Genomic DNA, 21,462 nt, shown 5'->3' with positions numbered 1-21,462 from the left:
AGGTGTTCCATAAAAGAGCTTACCAAATAATTCTGGTTTATTACAGTTAGTGTGACTTGCACTATTTCAGTTTCAGAAATAAATTCTACGCAGGTCAGACTCAATTACTCTGGAACTGATGCTGCGAAACTAGCTTTGCCCAGAACAATTTAATTGAGTTGCTGTTTAACCAAAGGTCCTCTTAAACTGGTGTGACAGGAAAATCCAGATTTTACTACGGACTCACTGACTTTTTCACCAGCATCAGTCCAATTGAAGTTTACAGCAAAACAACTTAAATGATTTATCAATAATTCATAAGTTACACTTAAATATAAAATATAAAATGAGTTGAAATGGATACCAAAAGTGCATCTGTGAAAGACTGATTTTTTTTTTTTTTTTTTTTTTTAACATTTCCTTATTTGATATTGAGGACACAAAATTTAATGTTTTTTACATGATATTTTTATTAACTTTTTTCTCAACTGTATATGGATGTATCCATATTTCCAACAAAAATGCAGTCTTTGGTTGACATGTCACCAACTTTTGAGGCGTCTAACATCAGTAGAATCGATTTGTGGCAAGTATAGCAAGACAAGGTTCCAGTTTTCAGATATTTTTATATGCTAAAATACCAATATGAGTTAATTTGGACATATATTTTGAAAAGTCATTTATGACAGATTTTACGTTATTTTGGGCCATTTTTGAGTCTTTAAAAAACCAACCAACCAAACAAACAAAAAACACATTTCAGTCATTTTGGACAAAGTGGGATTCAATGTGGTCAGGTTTTAAGTTATTTTGAACAAAGACTGAATAGCTTCCAGCACAGCAGATCATAATGATGGTTGGTTCCAGCAGAGGACATTTTTTTTTAAATGAGTGAAAACAAAGTGGTGCTGTGGGCCCAGAGACTTCCTGTATGTGTATATAGAAGGCTGTATCCATGTTCTCTACTAAAAATACAGTCTTTGGTTGACATTTAACTAACTTTTGAGGCTTCTAACATCAGTAGAATTTAAAGTATTGCAAGTATGTGAAGTCGAGAATCCAGCTTTTAGATATTTTGACAAAATGGTGATGTGAGCACATTGGTAGGAGCACAAAAACTCTTGTTCATAGGGGTCTATGTAGTGTTATTGTATGTGCAGTTATATGCTGCTACCATGTTGTCCTAATGTTGAAATGTAATAACATAAGAGAGAGATTTTCCTGGGGGGCTGCACAGTGGCGTAGTGGTTAGCACTTTCGCCTTGCAGCGAGAAGATCCCTGGTTCGCGTCCCGGCTTTCCCGGGATCTTTCTGCATGGAGTTTGCATGTTCTCCCTGTGCATGCGTGGGTTTTCTCCGGGTACTCCGGCTTCCTCCCACAGTCCAAAAATATGCTGAGGTTAATTGATTACTCTAAATTGCCCGTAGGTGTGAATGTGAGAGTGATTGTTTGTCTCTGTATGTAGCCCTGCGACAGACTGGTGACCTGTCTAGGGTGTCCCCTGCCTTCGCCTGAGTCAGCTGGGATAGACTCCAGCACCCCCCGTGACCCTAGTGAGGATTAAGCGGTGTATAGGTAATGAGAGAGAGAGAGAGAGAGATTTTCCTGACTGCAGGTAAAACAAGTTAATTGTGTCATTACTCAAAAACACAAATATTTGATTGATCATTATAAAATAATGGTTACATGCAGCTCCAGATTGCGTTATACTCAGAGTCTTGGAGTCCTGTAGAGAGAGAGTTCGAGTCAGAACTGTCTCTCAGCCCTGCTGGTTTTACCTCATTTCAGTTGAAATGTTGGTGGTTTGATAAGAACAAAACATTGATGAGCGGCTGGTCTATGAGAAAGATGGAAGCCTGTTCTGGGCAGACCTACTCTGAATGGGTTCTACAATGGTTCTAAATTAAATGTGTTTGTTTCTCTCTCAGACATGTCTGCTGCCAGCAACCTGCGATCTAACGATCAGTTTCTGTGTTCCATCTGTCTGGATGTGTTCACTAATCCAGTCAGTACATCATGTGGACACAACTTCTGCAAAGACTGCATCACCAAGCAATGGGATAATATGGATAGCTGTCAATGTCCCAAATGTAAAGAGGTTTTTAAGACAAGGCCTGTGCTCCAAGTCAACACATCCATCTCTGAAAGTGTTGCTCAGTTCAGACTTGAAGATCAACAGAACACCAGCAGCAGCTCAGAGCAACAAGCTGCCAAACCAGGAGAAGTTCCTTGTGATGTCTGCACTGGAATCCAACGGAAGGCCCTGAAGTCCTGCCTGGTGTGTTTGCTCTCTGCGCTACTGTGAGACTCACCTGGAGCCTCATCTGACCAAGTTAGGCCTGAGGAAACATCAGCTGATGGAGCCTGTGGAGAAGCTGGAAGGCAGGATGTGTCTGAAGCACTATAAACCTCTGGCGCTGTTCTGTCAGACCGACCACACATGTGTCTGTGTGTTCTGCTCTGTTTTAGACCATAAGACTCATGAATTTGTTCCTCTAAAGACAGAATATGAAGAACAGAAAGCTAAGCTGGTGAAGACAGAAGTTGAAATTCAGCAGATGATCCAGAAGAGACGACTAAAGATCTTTGAGATCAGAGAGTCTCTGAAGATCAGCACAGATGCTGTGGACAGACAGAACGCAGAAAGTGTTCAGATCTTCACCGCTCTGCAGGAGTGTGTTGAGAAATACCTAAGCCAGCTCATAGAGGAGCTGGAAGAGCAACAGAAAACAGCAGAGAAACAAGCTGAAGACGCCATCAAACATCTGGAGAAGCAAATCTCTGAGCTGATGAAGAGGAGCTCTGAGGTGGAGCAGCTCTCAAGCTCTGAAGAACATCTCCACTTTCTCCAAAGCTTCTGGACCCTGAAAGCTGCTCTGCCCACCGATGACTGGATGGAGATCTGCGTCCGTCCACCATCATATGAGAGGACTGTGGAGAGAGCTGTGTCTCAGCTGGAGGAGATGCTCACAGAAAACATGAAGAAGACTAAACTGAAGCAAATCAAGAAGTTTGCAGTGGATGTGACTCTGGATCCTGGTACAGCACATCCTAACCTCATCCTGACCGATGATGGAAAACAAGTGAAGGTTGGTGATGTATGGAAGAATCTTCCAGACAGCCCACAGAGATTTTTTTCTGCCCCCTGTGTTTTAGGAAAGCAGAGTTTCTCTTCAGGCAGATTTTACTTTGAGGTTCTGGTTAAAGGAAAGACTTGCTGGACTTTAGGAGTGGTCAGAGAGTCGATCAACAGGAAGGGAGGAATTAAAGTGAGCCCTCGGCATGGTTACTGGACCGTAGTTCTGAGAAATGGGAATGAGTACAAAGCTGGCGATGGACCTTCAGTCTGTCTCCATCTTCGGTCCGGTCCTGAGAAGGTGGGAGTGTTTGTGGATTATGAGGAGGGTCTGGTCTCCATTTATGATGCTGATACCGCAGTTCTTATCTTCTCCTTTACTGGCTGCTTCTTCACTGAGAAACTCCATCCATACTTCTGTCCCTGTTTAAATGACAGAGGGAAAAATTCTGCTCCTCTGATCATCTGCCCTGTCAGTCAAACTGAGAGAACTAAACACTGATTTGATAATATTAAAGAGAACAAATGTTTATATTTAGCATCAGTACTCTTTTAATGAATCATGATTTGAACCAAAGAAAAAATATGACTGAATATGTGGTTAATGCCATAAAGCAGAATTTAACAATTAATCCTATTAAATGCCTGTAAAATGTACAGAAAACAATTTGTCTGATTGTAATATAAAGTTCAGCTCAGGATCAGTTATGTTATCTGAAAACTGGTTTGATTAATTCGAATCTCTGAGGGCAGTTTTTATGTTTATTGAAGGAATACGATTCTCAGAAATTTGTCATATGTAATTTAGTATAAATAATAAAGAGTTCACATCAGTTTATTTCTACAGAATCTGAATCTACACTTTACTGTGAGATTATTGTACCGTGTGTCTCATTTCCACATTAATCTGAAGCCTTCATCTTGTTAACTCTGTTACATTAGAATGTCCTTCATGATCTAAAATAATTTCTCAAACTTGTCAAACTTTTAATTTCAGTCCCAGAAGAAATCCGAGTTTCTAAAAACATCAAATATGTCAAGCAGAATCAACACTCATTTGAATTTTTCTGTCAGATCTGCAGCCAAAGGAAACATAAAAGTTTTATATTTGTGTCACAAAACTTTATGTAAAATAATTTAGTACTTCAGTACACAATGTTAAAAAAAGAAAATTTAAATATAGTTACACTATCATTTTATGGTTACATTTATCGTTAGTTTTTTCAACATGTAAATTAATAATTTTTTAAAATTTCGTTTGTTATCTGTAGTTTGATGAAAACGAAAATGAAATGAAAAAGATGAAAGTAACAGTTTGAAAAATATTGACTATTTTTCAATTCTAATTAATTGACAATTTTTCTTTCAAATAACAGCAAATATTTGTATGCATTTTTTGTAAGTATTTTTGTGGACGTTATTTAGAGTTTTGGTTTCTTTTTTTAAAATAACAGTTAACATGTAAATGAATACTTTTTTGTGTAAAATAAAGTTCAGCTTAGGGTCAGTTATGCTGTCTAAAATGTGATGTGGTCAATTCAGATGTCCGAGGACAGTTTTTATCTGTTTTTGATGAATTAAGATTGAATGAAATTTTAAAATATGTGATTGTAAAAGAGAATTAAACTGATGAATAAACTACGTTGAAACGCTGTAAAGACGAGGCCTGAGTGAGCAGAGATTTGATGATCAGTGCACCAAACAGCGATAAGAGATGCTGGTTTACACACAAACTGAAAACATGTATTTTAGATGATTTTCAGTGTCAAACATTGAAATGTACAATTAATTTATTGAAGTATAACACACATATTATTGACTGCATTCTGCTCCTGATTAAATGTCTGAAAAGTAGTGTTTTGACATTGTAATTGAACATTGTGTGCAGTTTGACATTTAATTAACACTTCGATTCCTGTTTGATGCTGGTCGAATCATCTGGTCACTACTGAAAGGGAGACTTCAAACCTGCTTTATTTCAGTGGAATCATTGGCAAAGTGTTTTATTTGTTTAATTTTTTAAACAGTGTATTGGCAGTTTATCATTAGTAAGCCAGTTATAAGTTGTAAGTCAGTCTCTACAGACATCTAGTACAGAAATGTTTTAGTGCTGATGAGGACTGCGAAGAAGAGATTAGTGAATTATATATTAAACAGCAAAAGATGATCATAAAACAATAATGCTTTTGAGCCACTGGCCTAGCAGGATAAACTCAGTGAATGAGCTGCAGAACACTGAAGAGCCTGGAAGGTCAATAAAACACTTTATAGCAGGTTGATTTAAGAATAATCCTCTCAGCCGATCGACATGATGGACGTCTTCTGCCTCACTGCTTAATATAGTTTTATTAACTACAACTTATTACTTTTTCTCTGGCCTATTCTTCGATATAGATTTCGGCCCTTAAGTGATCCTGCAGCTTTGAGAAAACCCATCAAAAGGTGCAGCTCGATCAGGAATGGTGTGCAATGACTTTTAGTGGCAATTTGTCTTGTGCTTTTTACAAAATTCAAAAAAGAAAAAAAACTGTGATAAAAATCCTCATTGAAATAAATGAGAAGTTGGACCTGAAAACTGCCAAAATCTAAACATCTTTGGAACCCTATAGCTTCGGCATACTTTATAGTAGCAACGCTATTCAAAGTTTAAAAGGGTCACAAGGCTTTAAATGTTTTTTTTTTTTATTTAAAAAATCTAAATCCATGTTTTGATTTCTCTTATGATTTTTATGCAGTTGTAGTTTATATTTTATTTTTTTTTTTGAAAATCCAGGATTCAGATGTGATGACACACAATGTCCAACATTCTAAATTTTGACCAGAATTTTTTTTCTTTCTTTTAAATGCAGTTAACCTTGTCTCCTTCTCACAATTTCTACTTTATGTGGACAAAAAAATATGGCCATTTTTGTCCTCTTTTGCCCAGTGCGACTCTCATAGCAGTAGGATTTATGTTGTTTCAATAAATCACATCAGAGTACAGAGTGCATCAACCAAAACTCTCATTCACTCGCATCATATTAGAGCTCCAAAATTTGGGGTGAAAATCAGAAATGGAGGGTCCCTCTGCCACCAAATCTGTATATTATACACACTGCATTTGTGCAAACATATCAGATTGTTCAAAACAAGATTGTGCAAAGTAAAAGAGTTAAAAAGTACTGATCAGAGTTTGTGAAATATGCTGGCTTTTCAAAATATAATGTGCTTATATAAATTATTCCTTACCTATAATTATAGTCGGATACACTGGCCAGCAAAAGCTGCACTGGAACACTCAAAATTTCTTCAGAAATTTTCTTGTTGTCAATGACCTTGTGACTCGTTCATTTTCACTTCAGTGCCTCCACTGCCAAAGATTACTAGATTTGGTAGCCAAAACCAATTTTATTTTAGCCAAACATGATCATATTTATACATTACAGTGTGTCTGTAGCAGATCTGCTTGTGCTCTGTGATTTATAGTTGTCTCAGCTGAAAGCGCTGTGGGTATAAATAAGGATCTCACCAAAGCTGTTTCCCGCGTGTCACACAACCCAGAGTGTTGTTCTAATTTATCCCAAGCCTGAGCTGCAACACGGTAATCACAAGCATTGATCATGCAGGCCTTCAGGCAGTGCCACAAATAATTGCTTGTCTGGATCTGTATGGAGGAAATGTAGTGAATACGTCAGCAGGGGTGAGGGGAGCTTAATTTGCACCGTTCTCTATACATGGACATGAATGATACACAAAGATGGATGCACAAATGTACAGACATGCATGGAAGCATAAGTAAACACAGCAGGAACCTATGTATTAATAATGAAAGGATATACTGGATGTCTTGACATGGACACAAAAGCACACACACCACACAGGCAAAGGTAAATAAAGGAAACGGCATTTTAACTTTCAGGAGCTGTTTACTCATTATCTTGAGTTGAGCTGGAAGCCAAATGAACTGGGTGGTTGTGACCTTGGTCAAGCATCACATCCATATAATCCCCAACGTATGTTTATCATGTTAACTGAAGGTCACATGTCTCTTAGAAGTGATTAACCATCTGAACTCGAAGCAATTTCTGGGTGTTTTTTCCTCCAGTTACCTTTTTCCTCACTGTGGGCTCATTTTCACTCCAATATAAAGTCCTGCACATCAGCACAAGCACGACCAGAAGTAGAGAAAACTTAACTATGTCTTTGCGGTATTACAAACTTCTACTGCCATGTATCATACAGAAGAAAAAAATCGGTATTTAGCATATTTAAACCATGCTGCATTTATGTTCTGATGAAATATGCTTTACTTTTTCTCTCTGTCTCTCTCATCTCCTCTCTGCTCTTTGTAAACAAATCCTGCAGTTCATCTGAAAATTCCTGAATACATTTTATTTTATGTGATTGTTGGTCACAGATGAGTCAGCCATGGCTTTTCAGTTGTGCTGACAAAACGAAATTATCTGGTTACTGCAAATGGTCAGATTTTTTTTTTTTTGTAAAATTTTTAACATAACACATGTAGAACAACGCAATTTTGGTGAAATGTCACAATATTAACCTTAGATTTAATTAATTTTCCAGATGGAAATACCACGTCACACATGATTAGCTCAATGATCATCTGAAATTTTCTGCCACTGATTAATGTAATTTTGACAAATATTAAAAGAAAATATGTCTGCCAAACTCACCTAGGCTCTGGATTTCAGAAGGTTGATGTGAATTAGTTACAGTTACATTGTCTGATGAGATATGCTGCTGTCCCTTTAGTAGGTTCTGAGTCTAATTCTAGCTGCCCAGAAAACCTCCAAAGGAAGGCGCCATTGAGGCATTTTCATGGAATTCTGGGACCACCAGAGCTAGCGTCTTTCAAAAGAACGGTGAGTTCCCCCAAGGTGTCTGAATTCATCGCCCTGCTTCTGAGGTTAAGTTCAACCATCTGACAGAGGAATATTCATTTCAGTCACCACCCGGAGGTCATGACCACCAGTGAGAGGTGAAACGAAGGTAAATTAGGAACTTTGCTGTCTGGCCAACAACTATTGAAATGAAGCCTTTTGGCACAACACTGAAATATTCACTGTGAAGTTGATTCAAATGCATTGTCCCTGAAAAAAATAAAATAAATAGAAAATTAACTATGCGCCATGGGCTGCACAGTGGCTCGGTGGTTTGCACTTTTGCCTTGCAGCTAGACGGTTCCCAGTTTGTTTCCTGGCCTGCATGGAGTCTGCATGTTTTCCCTGTGCTTACATGGGTTTTCTCCGAGTACTTCCGCTTCCGTCTAAAAACATGCTCAGGTTAGTTATTGATTCTAAATTGTCCGTAGGTGTGAATGTGAGTTTGCTTGTCTCTCTGTATAGTCCTGTGATAGACTGGTGACTTGTCCAGGGTGTCCCCTGCCTTCATCCTAAGTCAGCTGGGATAGACTCCAGCCCCCCTGCGACCCTAATGAGCATTAAGGGGTAGTTAATGGATGGAACTGTGCACCATCTAGCTATAAGGACTACTTTGTAGCAGTGATGATGCTGCCACATGAGAACTGTACCATTATTTGTCCATAATGCAAACCCAGCAAAAGCTATGATGCTTAACTGTTCTAACCTGATGAAAAATAAAGCTGACAGTAGCATCATTTGATTAAATATTGACCGATAGGAACCATAGCCTTACTTTAGATTGCACCTCCTATCCATCTGATGAAAGTCTATGCATATATTTTTTGTACTACTGAAGTTCCTATCTCTTTGTAGAAAACATTTTTTTTAGTTCCTAAAATTTAATGTGAAGAAAAAGCGAAAAGTTTGTAGAAGCTTGTGACAAAGAAATGACTGAAATTCACTTTGAATGCATATTGTATTTAAAGTTAGGGATATAATCAATTCTTGGCATCAGAACAGGTTGTCTCTGGGACTCGAAACATTTCTGGAGACCAAAAACACTTAATCATAAGACAGACACTAGGAAGCTCTGCACACCTTAGATTGATGTAAGAGTGTGGTGTAGGAGGATGAGAGATTGGATTTTTCCTTTGACTTTCCTCGAACTGAGCATGACCTTTGATATTCACCTGCGTAGAAACCAATTTCACAGAGTTCACAGAAAATTCTTCAGGTTAAACAGGAGTTAGGTGGGTCATTTGACACCTGTTGTAATCTTTTGCAGGCTGCAGCACACAGCTGTGCAAAGGCGATTTATTGGCATTTCACCATAACTTTGTTGATCAGACTTTCTCTGCAGCAACCTTCATTTTTTCAGTCAATACAAGGAGTGGGATGCCGCTGTGTTTTCTGTCTAATTAAATGATTTTCTTCAAGCATTGAGAAAGTCTGTAACAGTAAATTCCCCCCACAAAAACAAATAAATCCAGCAAAGCATGAAGACTTCATTTAATAGAACTTTTAAAATTTTGTTTTATTGGTATGAGCAAGTATTTTACTGCCTCATCGCAGTGATTTATCTACTCAGCCCTTATTAGAGGGACTAATTAAGGGATTGTGGTTTGAAGCGTGCCAACTTCATAATGTAAAAGCGACAAAAAAAGAGAGAAACAAAACACGAAGGAAATTGTAGAGAAAATTCAGTATCAAAAGAAAAATAGTAATGTCATAAAATCATCACTCCTCTGTCTTTTCTCCTCTCATTGTATATAAATAAATGAAGTAAAATAAATGATGTCAGATGTAATTGATATGAGAGCAAACCTTACATTTTCCTAGCCCCGTATTTATCACTAGAACCTGTTTGCAGAGAGTGTTTGAGACTCATCAGATCACACAGTATGACAGAAAAGGTTGACATAATGATTTCTAATGAGTTTTACAGATTAACTGAAAGCAGCCATGCTCTGTTCTCATATTAAAAGAACATCTGCATCAGAATTTAACAAAATCACAGATGGCATTTAAAGTAAAGGTTAATTTGTACGTAATGCTGGAAACAGACTTTATTTAGCTGCTATAAGTAGCCTAACCTTTAGTGTTGCGTCAGCAGGTGTTAGTGTTTACAGAGTTTATCAGAGTACATCAAAAGAAGGGAAAAGAAAGTGTTTCTTTGAGCTTTTCTGACTCTAACTGGTTCCACATTTCCAGCTTTACCCTCTCGCCTTTCCTATCGATCGATCCGTGTCTTCATTCTGCTTGTCCTTCTTTCCTTGTTTTTGTAAGTTTTTAGCTTAACTTTCTGTACACATAGAAGCATTGCTCACTCACAAACTCTCACATTCATGTTCAGCAGGCTGCAGATTGTTTATTGGGGGATCTGTCAAGGACAAATCGATTCTACATCAAACCAATTCAACCATATAAAAACTTTAATATAAAGCTTGCATTTCCATGGTCCTCTCCTTAGCTGCTCTTAGTTCCTCCCACCTGAGATTCAAGTACAGGAGGTGAGGATAAGACAGGAGGAGCTGAGGCAACAGGTGTTTAACAAAATGAGACCATTGGTTCAGAGCCTCTGATTTGAAATAATGTAAATTAAACATGACATGTGACAAAGTTGCTACATCTGTCAGTTGCCTTGCCACAATCTACCACTGTGTTGTATGATCTCTGTGAGATGATAAACATGATACAGTGGTCACAATAGTTTATGCATTTACTTTTAATTCTACATGGTATAATGTGACAAGAATATATATACAAGGGGTCCTCGACTTATGTCTGAGTTCCGTTTTTCATTGTAAGTCGAAACTCCAGTGAAAATGTAAACAAAGTCATTACATGCATCACAATATACCAATACCCATGACTTTCATACATGTATAAGTCAGTTTAGAAGAAGAAAACAGAATATGTGGCACTGTTTTTACAACTTGAGCATTTTATTGTATCTAATTTCACTTCCATGGAGATGGCTTTCCTTTTCTTTGAAGCACTGCCATCAGAAGAGTCGGACTTAAATTTGGGAGCCATAATGAAGGGCAAAAAGTTAGCGAATGTAGCACAATCCAAAGTGGCGTACAACTGACAAATGTAAACAAAGCCGTCTTATAGCGCCGCAGTATTCGTCCGCTCTGCTCACCACCTAGTTCCACGTAGTCGGTTCCGACATAACTGAGCACCCCCTGTAATTAACAACAATAACGCGGCATGCGGTATTTTATCAAATTGCATCTATTCTTTTTAGCATGGAAGAGTAAATACTGGTTGTTGATGCCTGTTCTGTTGTAGAGATTCTATGTATTGGAACAACCACATACGCACCATATTTGATATGAAAATGGACAAATGGAACCGATATCACAAGTCAATACTGCATTACACATCGGTGACGCAGACAGTTTGTACTTCCTGAAAGGCTTGGAGAAGTTGGCTGATATTTTAGGGGGACAGGATGACATCCAGAGCTCCATGTGGTGGATCGTCTGTTGCACCATGCAGTGGAGATTTTAGACAGTCAAGTGCCTGGCCACGGCCCTGACTGACATGCCAGCATTCAAAGATGCCACCCATTCATTCTCATCTTTCTCTTGTCATGTGTGGAACTGTATCATTCAAATAAAGCATAATGTCAGGGTGGTAGTAGGCACTCCTTTGTCTCATTTTTCACTTTCTACATCTTCAACTCCTTTCCTTGACTCATCTGTTTTTGCATCTTAGGCCCTCCTACCTGAGATTCAAGTAGAGGAGATGAAGAAGAGACATGAGGAGAGAGGAGCTGAGGCAACAGGCATTTAACAAAATGAGCCATCCCTGCCTCAGAGCGGTTGTTTCAAGGGGACATCATCATTTAAATTTAACTTGAGGAAACAGCTGCATCATCTGTCTATTGCTGTTTTGCAGCCTCTGTCAGATGAGCAGAACAGTGTTTATGATAACTTATAGTAGACTCAATATTTCACCACTATCCTTCCAGGTTTTAATAATGTGTTAACCTGATTTTAGTAGTTTGAGCAATGTCCTTGGTTGTTTTCTTTGCCTGAAGCAGGCCAATAATTTGACCCTTCTGAAACAGATTATCATCCTTTCCATGACCACAGGATATGTCTTCCAACATGGTTGTTTAAGAAATGAGAAGCTCCTCACTGCATCAGCTAGGGTTAAATAAGTTGTTTCCTGCTGAAACATATTCATCATTACAGTAATTATCCAATGGAAGGCTCTTACCTATCTGCTTAGTTAAGCAGGTGATGATTTTTTTTTTTGGACAGGCAGTGTACATTTTTCATGCTGGTTCCACCTGTTAGCTACAAAGCAGTATAAGTCGCACGAATACCCGGGATACACTAAGATACACCAAAACATGAATTTTCACTTGCTTTATTATAAATACATTATCATTGTTTATCACTGGATTGTTACCTATTTGCTACAGCGAACACCTGGTGTATTGACTAGTCTCTCCTCGAGTGAAGTCTCAGAGGATGCAAACATTTTTCACTCAAGGGAAAAGATTTTCTGCTCATTCACAGCCACTTCTGCTGGAGCAAATGCATGCCCATTCACACATACTTACTCATTCCCCTATTTGCTTTCATTTAGTGGCATTGTAGTGATTGTCTGATGATGCACTGTTGAAGCCACATGGGTAACCACCATGTGCGCAAAGACACACATTGATACCCTCATACCTAGATGATGAATGAAAAGCTGGTCATGCAGGTTGACAGCACTTCGAGGTGAAGGTAGAAATATGTCAGTAAAAGTGTAAAATGGCACAGCAACGAATGATGCAGCTTTCAAAACAGAAAATTTAGGTTTGAGATTGACGGTTCATTGTTGACGGAAACAATAATCTCACTTCAGGGTTCATTTATCCAGTTGTTCCAGAATATTTGTTTGTGGAGATTCAGTACTTTTACTGATACACAAATACACAGTTTGTTCAAATAGTCTACATCAGTTTGCATTAGGAAATAGAATGTGTGAAAGAATGGCGACCTCGAAACCCATAACTGATGCCACCTCCTGCACGTCTCAAATGTGCAGCATTATTTTCTTTGTATGGGCACCATACGGCTTTGTTTTATGGAGCTTTTAAAAGCTTTGTGTTTTCAAAATAACACAGGAGGAAATACATTGTGATTCAAGCATTTGCTTTGTTGAATGCAGTTTACTGTAGAATAGGAGAGATGTGCAGGGCATCCACTCAGCATTAATTAGAAATTCAACAGAAGCTATCAGTAAACTGCACAAATGTAAGTGAGCTTTCAATGTGAGAACATAAACAATTCACAGTCTTAGCAAGCTCTGGTTTTGCTGCCAAACAAGTTCAAGGGTTGCAACAAAATCAGTGAACAGGCAGCTAATGAAGATTGTGTTGGTGCTTCAGCTGCCTGCTTGGACACATCACCAGTGCTGCTCTCACAGCGAATCCATCTGAGCTACAGAGAAGGGTGACAGGGAAAATGTCAGAATGGTTTCTCTGTAGGGAAATTAAGAATTCACTGCTTTCTGAGTAGAAATCAGAGGTACATGTGGCAGGGGAATGGATAAATATGGGTGTTTGTGCAGAGACAAGAGTGCAAAGTAACTTTTGCTCATGAACCTGGTGTGAAAGGGGCTGAGGTAAGGCCACAAGACACCTTATTAAATCAAGTGTGACAGAACAGCATGCCTTTTCTTTTATTTATGTATTTACAAGGCTCACCTTTTGATAATGTTCACATTGCAAAATATGTGTTTAGCTGCGTTATGAAAGAAAATCTAGCAAACAACACATTCCTACATTGTCTAAATCTAGGGTAATTACTAAATAGGTTTGATCCCCATGAAGCATCTCTGTGATCAAAAAGTCCAAAAAGCTCCATAATTAAGTCATTGTATCACCGAACAATAAAATAATCAAAATGCAGCTGGTTCAATGTAGCTACTTGGATCCAGTGACCCCAGGTTGTCACACTGAAAAAAATGCATTAAACACATTTGCAATTTTCTGATTTTGATTCATCACAAGCACTCATGAAAGTACTTTTCATAAATCTTTCTCTCCTCATTTTGAATAATTATTCAGGTAATTCCACACCATTCAATACGGTTTCTCTTCAGGACTAAATTGCAGATAACTGGTGTCAGACAGCGTATTCAGGAATACAATCAATACCTGAGGCCCTCTGCAACGTGTTCAGACTATGGATAGAAGTGGTAACATCTGATAATGGAGGCAAAAACAATTCATGGTAAAAACTCCTTTTTCACAAACCTTGTGTCAGAGCTTGGCGAGGGCTCAACTGTGACCTGTCTTTAAGATGCATGGCATTTCTTATGGAATCTCAGGTTTGACTTAAAACAAGTGCTGACTCTTGCAATGTCGAAACAAGAATAAAAAGTAGTTTATGAAACAAAGGAAACAAAGTTTCAAGTTCAGGTCAGTTGCAAGGACTTTGATAGATAGCATGTTTGAATCTACTTTTTTTTTTCGAATATGAACTTTGTTCCTTACTTGTACAGCATGAAAAATACAAACATTCCAAATACAAGGCATTGCAGCAAAAAAAATAAAAAAATAAAAATAAAACTCATTATTAACTATATCAGCTAATAACTATTCAAGTGAAATAACCCGAGAGGGGTGAAATCACATGATTGTTTGGAATAGAGACCTCAGATAGCCTTCTACTTGTCTTTATTCTGGCATTCTGTAGAACTCATTTTCCTCACAAGTCTATTTTGATTTACTGATTTATTAAAGTAACATTCATATGTTTTCCAGCTGTTATCAACTAGGAGCATATTGACTTGTGATGGCTTATTAAAAGGGGAGACTGGCTTTGTTCACAGCCGGAGCTCATTCATCGGCAGGAAACTGATCACAATACATATCTGTGACATGTTTACCATCAGCGTCAGCATGGCAGGATCCAGACGCTTCAGGTTCCTAATCAGGAAAAGCAAAGGAGAGGACAATAAAAGAGCCTGTGAGAGATACTGTCTGCCAGGTCTCATTTCAACTTTTCAGTCTTAGATTACTATGATTTTGAAGTACCGAGCATTACGTATTTTTTATGCTGAGCTTGACATTTGTCAGGATGAAAAGAAAAAGTACTTTTTCAAATATGTCTTTAAGTGATAACCGCTAATATACAGTGCATATTTTGAAAACATTAAATAAAAAAAAAGTTCCATTCATTTTAAACTCCACCTTTACAAGCATTCCAGGGTCAGTCGAAAAGCAATCCTCACATCATAATGCTGCCACCACCATGCTTCATGGTGCAGATGGTGTATTTGTGACAACGTGCAGTGTTTGGTGTCCGCAAAATGTATCTTCTAGTCTGATGGCCAGTAGGCTCAGTTTCAGTCTCATCAGACCAAATAATCTTCTTACAGTTGACGTCAGAGTCTCCCATGTGCCTTCTGGTGAACTCCAGTCCATATTTAATGATTTTTTTTTTCCAGCAGCAGGGACTCTCTTTGTTACTCTCTGATAAAGGTTTGACTGATGAAGAACAGCTGCTGAAGCTTGTAACTTCTTCAGAGGAGTCATAGGTGTCTTGGTGGCCTCCCTCACTTATCTCTTACTTGCATGGCCACATGGATGGATTTAACTGTATTGTCAGTATTTGTCTTCATAGTGTAGTTATAGTCATCAGTACTGATTCACCAGTGACTGGACCTTCCGGATGCAAGTGTCATCATACTACAATCACTTGAGACATATTTACTGCACTCAGATCTGTGAATTTTAGCACCAATCGGCTGCACCTGTATTGAATTAGATGAGTCACTTCAAAGAAGGTGAATCCTTTTGCAATTGCTTATTTCATGTTTTATATTTTTATTTAATTGACTTTAATTACATTGCAGAAAATCTGTTTTCCCTTTGACATGAAAGAGTCATTTCGCAAATCTAAACACTGACCATGATTTAGTGTTGAAAAGTAATAAAAGGGGAAAACTTCCAAAGGAGGTGAACACTTTTTATAAACGCTGTAATGATCATTAGTCACCGCACACTCGGAAATACAGAAATAACCAAGATCTTTTTATTTTTGCATGTTAAGACAGTTAATCAGCTGCCATTAGCCGATGCTGTTCACGGGGAGAGACACTAGAACCAATGGAGATAAAATCAGTAGAAATATATATTACTGGGTGTCTACTGGGGTAAAACAAATTTAAAGAGGAAATTCCATCACTAATCCTCATTTATCAGCGAATGGGACCCTAAATGATATTGGTTATAATGCAAGCCTTCAGCCTGTGCTCAAAGCAGCTGCTCATCCATCAAGTGAAAATCAATTCTGGGTGAATTAGTGGAGAAACCTGTGAGTATGGAAGTTGAATTACATCGAGATAGCACGTTAATGAATCAATTCCAAATCCAGCACTTCAAAGGCTGTTGCAGTGCTTCAAACATCCGGAGTTTGCCTCCTCTGGGGTGTTGAACGCGGTTTAATGAGTGTTTTAGAGCAATCTGCCTTAATTAACACCATTAAGGATCTTGTGAGGAAAGATGGCCTCCTCTCCTTCGCTCAGTGAATGTTTCTGTGAAATAGTCACCAGTTTACAGCAGCAGGGAAGCAAAAGCACAAACAAAATCTGGATGGCCAGATTAGGGGTCTTAAATACATTTAGTGATCAAAATTCTTAAGCAAATGTGAGAAAATATATATAATTCAGGGCAAAACTGTGCATCAAAACTATTACAAATGGTAAATGGTCTGCAACTAAATAGCACCTTTCTACCTTAAAGCATTTTACAATGTTTCTCGATGCTGTGATTAGTGGACAACCCAGTCTACCAATGAGACACAGCCACCCAAAGAGAAGCAAATTGCCCATCTTTTGTCTTGGAAGTGTCTCCAATTTAAGAAAAGGACAGTTTACAATCTACTTGGGTGGCAAAGCAGCATATTAAATTATTGTCCACATCATGATATTAGTCCTATGCCAGCCTTCATTGCCAGGAAATAATGTTCACTTTATGTAGTAGGACAGAAAGTAATAGTGTTGAGGTGGATGGACGTGTGGTACATGTAATTTTCATGATGGAGACTGAAGTTTGTGTCCCATCACATGACTGTAATTAATGCAAGCTGTAAAACAGTACTCCTCTGATTAAGCAGTGCATGCCTCTTTAATTCCACACGTTACTCTTACATGTCAGCAACCCAGGAAAGACTCGACAAGCCAGTCAACTGATTTAGCAATGTCAAGATAAATTAGCTGATACTAGACCATGTCATCTTTTAGCAGAAAAAGTAATCCTTTTTGTGCTTGACATTTTGAACTTCAAGCATTTTGTTGTTTTGTTGTTGTTGTTGTTTTGCTCCTGTCCCATTTTCTTATTGATTCACTGCAAAATAAAGTCTTTTATCTCTATGGAAACAGCACAACCATGGCTAGAAGTACAGAATGCCATAAATCATAAAAAAAAAAAAACAAAAGTGGAATTTCATTGATCTTTTATTTTACCAAAATTGATTGACCATGTATCCAGAGGTGTGCAAAAAGTTGCATTTTTAGCGTTTATCTATGCAAACTCAATGCTTTTGCTGCTTATGGAATGAATTGGCGTGTTCATTGTATTCAGGTAGTATACCTTTAGTGGTACCAGACATTAAAATGAACACGAAATTGAAGAAACTTATTTTTTCCATGACTGTATGTGCCGTTCTCAAAGCTAAAAGGTGGTCCGACAAAATATTAGCGTGTGTGTGACTTTTTTTGGGATGGGCAGTGTATAAAGTACCTTTCTTAAGGAAGTAGCCAAAATGACCTCATAATAATTTTTGCAGGTAATGATAGCTCATTAGTGGTTCTGTATTGCCTTTAGATTGTTCTGACTGGAATGCGCTACTTCAAGAATATGACTGATTTCTTTCATGATAAAGATGTTGTCTCAGTCGTTAGAAGTTGAAAAGAAGAAAAAAGAAGTACACCAACCAAATACGATGCACCACAGATGTATTTTTTCATTTTCCCTTGAGCAAAATTAGTTTAAGCCTGAACATTAAAATTTATGCACTGATTTCAGAAACAGTATCCACACTAAACCACACTCTTTCTCTGACACACACACACATGCACACACGCACACACACACAGAGACACATGCACACACGCACACAAACACGCACACACACACACACACACACACACACACAAGTTTTGGTCTAATTTTTCTAAATATTTTCTGTTCTTTTTCTCTGTGCCAATTGTATTGTCCCTTGTGTCTTTATGGAGCTTGTATTTGTGTTTGTGTCGTTTCTCTGTTCATTTTCATCAGAATATTTATGTTGAATTTTGTACAACAGTGCAAACTCTCTGGATTTAACCATGTTAACTGTCGACATTAACTTGACCTTTAGAAAAATTAAAATTGCATCAAGTAATGAGTTTTGGGATACTTGCCAACCCTGAGTCCACATACTGGAGCTCAGCTTTTTGAGCCTTTTTATTTATTGTCTTTTGGTGTCTTTTTTCTTTTTTTGTAGGAATGTTCAAACTAAACTTTCAAAATTCCCAAAAAATTGAATCAAAAATCAAATCAGCTACTGAAGCCTCCTTGATAGAACAGGCAAAGCAAGAACAGTTCCAGTCATTTGGAATCTACTTGTCAAGAGGCAGATTTGACGTGGAACAGCACTCAAGCTGTGACTGTCATTTCACAGATCCTTCACATACACAAGTACGGACAAGAATACAGATCGAGAAAGACTGATTGTTCAATCTATACTGAACCACTGCATACTTTATTTCAACTTGTAATGACCCTATACTGTTGCACTCCTTTCCTACCTTTTTAAAATTATGTTCATGTAAGAACATAACAGTATGTAAATTAGCATTTGAAAGTCTCTGTCTGGGACTTTAACCTGCACATGCATCTGCATGTAGCTTTGACTGCTCCTTATGCGTCCTGCCTCGTACCTTCACTGATTGAACCATTGACCAGCACTGTTCTCCAACTGAATTGCACCAGCCATCACAGCACTAGGTTAGAGGTTCGGGAAAACCCTGACTCACCTTCTTCTTCTTAGGTGTCTTGCGTGATCGCGTTGACGACAATGCCTTTCCACTTTTCTCTGTCACACGTTGCATGTAGTACAGTGTTGGCATTCAATGTATTTGTCCAAACTTTGATGTTGTCAATATATGCCATTTTCTGGCATCCTGTTGCTTTCTTCCCTTCTATTTTGCCTGTCATTGCAACATTCTCTATACTATTCCTCCTCATCACATGTCCTATCTTGGGTCTTGCAGCCCACTAAGATGTGTTTGAGTGTAGCTGGAGTCTAGCAGAATAAATAAATAATTAATTAATAAATAAATATTGTGCAGAAAAGACCTTAAGAGATGAGCAAGGAAGCAGGTCCAATGTTGTATTTTTATTATATCACACGGAACAAGGTCAAATACTGAAAATGTGTAAAAACAGATTTATTGTCTAACAGAAGGTTTGATAACGTCACAGATGAGACAACTTTGAGAAAATAGTGAAGATAAGCTTTGTCTAATGTTAAAAAGATATATTTTTTTGAATATTTGCAGAGGAACACTGAGGATGAAATATAAAAAAACTCCCATCTTCTTCAGTGAGGCAGACTTTTTAATGCTCTTTGACTTTTATTATTCATCGAAACATTTTAAAAACAGTCCTGGGGGAAGAATTTCATTGGATTAGTTAACAACAGTGAGAGGGAGAGAACAGAAGGTGGTGGGTACAATGTAATCCAAAAGCTCTTATCAGTTTTATTAATAATATTGTAATACTGTGGGTCGATCTGCTCGATATTAAAGAGTGTTATTTAGTGGCTCGGATTCCTGGAACACTTCACTGAGCATCTGGCTGTTGTATATGTTGTTATATGAGTGGTTATATAAGTTATGATAAGAATGTCATAAGTCAGACAGCCTTTAAAATGTTGATTGATCTTCATTGATCGACTTAAGGCTGGATCATCATTTTAAAGGCTGTCTGACTTATGACATTCTAATCATAACTACATCCTGGTATGCATTGACTGAAACATAATAAGGGTAGGAAAACAGAGAGGTCAGAGAACATGTGCAAATCTAATCTGCCCGGGGTTTGTTCCTAATTAAATATTTTTACTATGTTGATGATGCATTTCCATTTATCGTAGCACATTCCCTTTACTGTTTCTACTAATATGCACAGAGAAAGGGAGAGAAGGTAAGAGCATGAATGTACACTAGATGTACGATATGTGTGTTAATCTGTGATGTAACATCCTCAGAGAAGAGAGCAGCTGTGTGGTGATGCAAGCACAATGTTTGACAGACACATTTCCAGCACTTCCTGATGATTTCAGAGGGGGCAGTAGTGTCCCTGCCATTACCAGGATGTCAGGTCAGCTGGGATTTTCCTTCTTCACAACTGCATTGCTTATATCCATGTTTGCTGGTCTTCTTGCTTTTGCCTTTGTTGGTGCATTGCTATATTCCTTGTAGTGGACACAGCTTGGCCTTCTTTGGAATGCCAAGAAAAGGTGAAGATTAGGGTTAGGGGGAGGGTGCCATCCTGGACACTACACAGAATGGGGAACCCTCCCATTCTCAGAAAGAACCTCCATTACTGTCACAGAAGTGCATTACAGCAGGAGCCTGTTGTAATCACCATCACCATCAACCAATTCTCTGGAGCAAATGGAGGTACATTCCTTTCCTTACAGTATGAGTGTGAACCCCAGACTTCCTGTGGAGGGATGAAACCTTATATGGAACACTAACACTTGGGAAGACTACAATTTCCAAGACACAGTGACTCTCTTGGAGTTGTGTATTCTCCTGCTCCACTCTCTGTTTATTCAACCTCCCTATAAACCCAGACACTCTGACCTCCCCCACAAGTAGGGCAGGTGATAAGAAACAACCATAAACTGTTGCTACATACCAATCGGGGGTCTGGAGTAAGGCTCACATTTTTACACTGATGTTTATACGGACAAAATAACTGTTTCACTAGCCTCTGTCTTGTGTGCTTGCACATACCAAAGTCCCAGTAAGAAGTTCCTCTATCTCCTGTCCAAAAATCACATCTGTAGGTGATGTGGGGACAAAGTTAATGTTTTACCAAAATATTCATATTTCTAACATAGACCCACAGCAGCCAATTATCCACAATTACCTGGAATGCTGGACAGCTGTGGATTGACACAACTGACTCAGCTGTTCGACAATAAAAGCGGGTTGTGCACTCTACCGTTTTTTTCCTTTAACGGTCTACTCTATTCTCATTCCATACCACTGGCTAACCCTAATCCCCCAAAAGGCGCACCCATGTCCACCATCTTATCCCCTCTTTCCTTCTCTGTACACATACATGAACATGCATGTGTTGTGTTGTTCTGCTCTCCTTATTCAGTTAATATTCCTTGTGTAATAGTTATAAAATATATTTACTGGATGAATTTATTGACAAATCATTTTTTTAAATGAACATTTTGCTAGCTTAACAGTATCCTATGTTTGTTTATGCATGATTTATTATGATATCAGTTAGTGCTTGATTC

The 21,462-nt window shown here is 38.2% G+C and overlaps 1 protein-coding gene and 1 pseudogene across 1 annotated transcript in view; both read left to right on the top strand.

Moving 5' to 3' along the window:
- The window catches only part of LOC129349400 (EPM2A-interacting protein 1-like), a 108,003-nt gene that overhangs the window by 16,757 nt on the left and 69,784 nt on the right, over nucleotides 1–21,462 (top strand). The window lies entirely within an intron of this gene.
- On the top strand, nucleotides 1,911–4,247 carry LOC111570249 (E3 ubiquitin-protein ligase TRIM21-like; annotated as a pseudogene).

Source organism: Amphiprion ocellaris, chromosome 8, assembly GCF_022539595.1.
Source record: "Amphiprion ocellaris isolate individual 3 ecotype Okinawa chromosome 8, ASM2253959v1, whole genome shotgun sequence".
NCBI lineage: Eukaryota > Metazoa > Chordata > Actinopteri > Pomacentridae > Amphiprion > Amphiprion ocellaris.
This window is presented reverse-complemented; position numbering and strand designations above follow the sequence as displayed.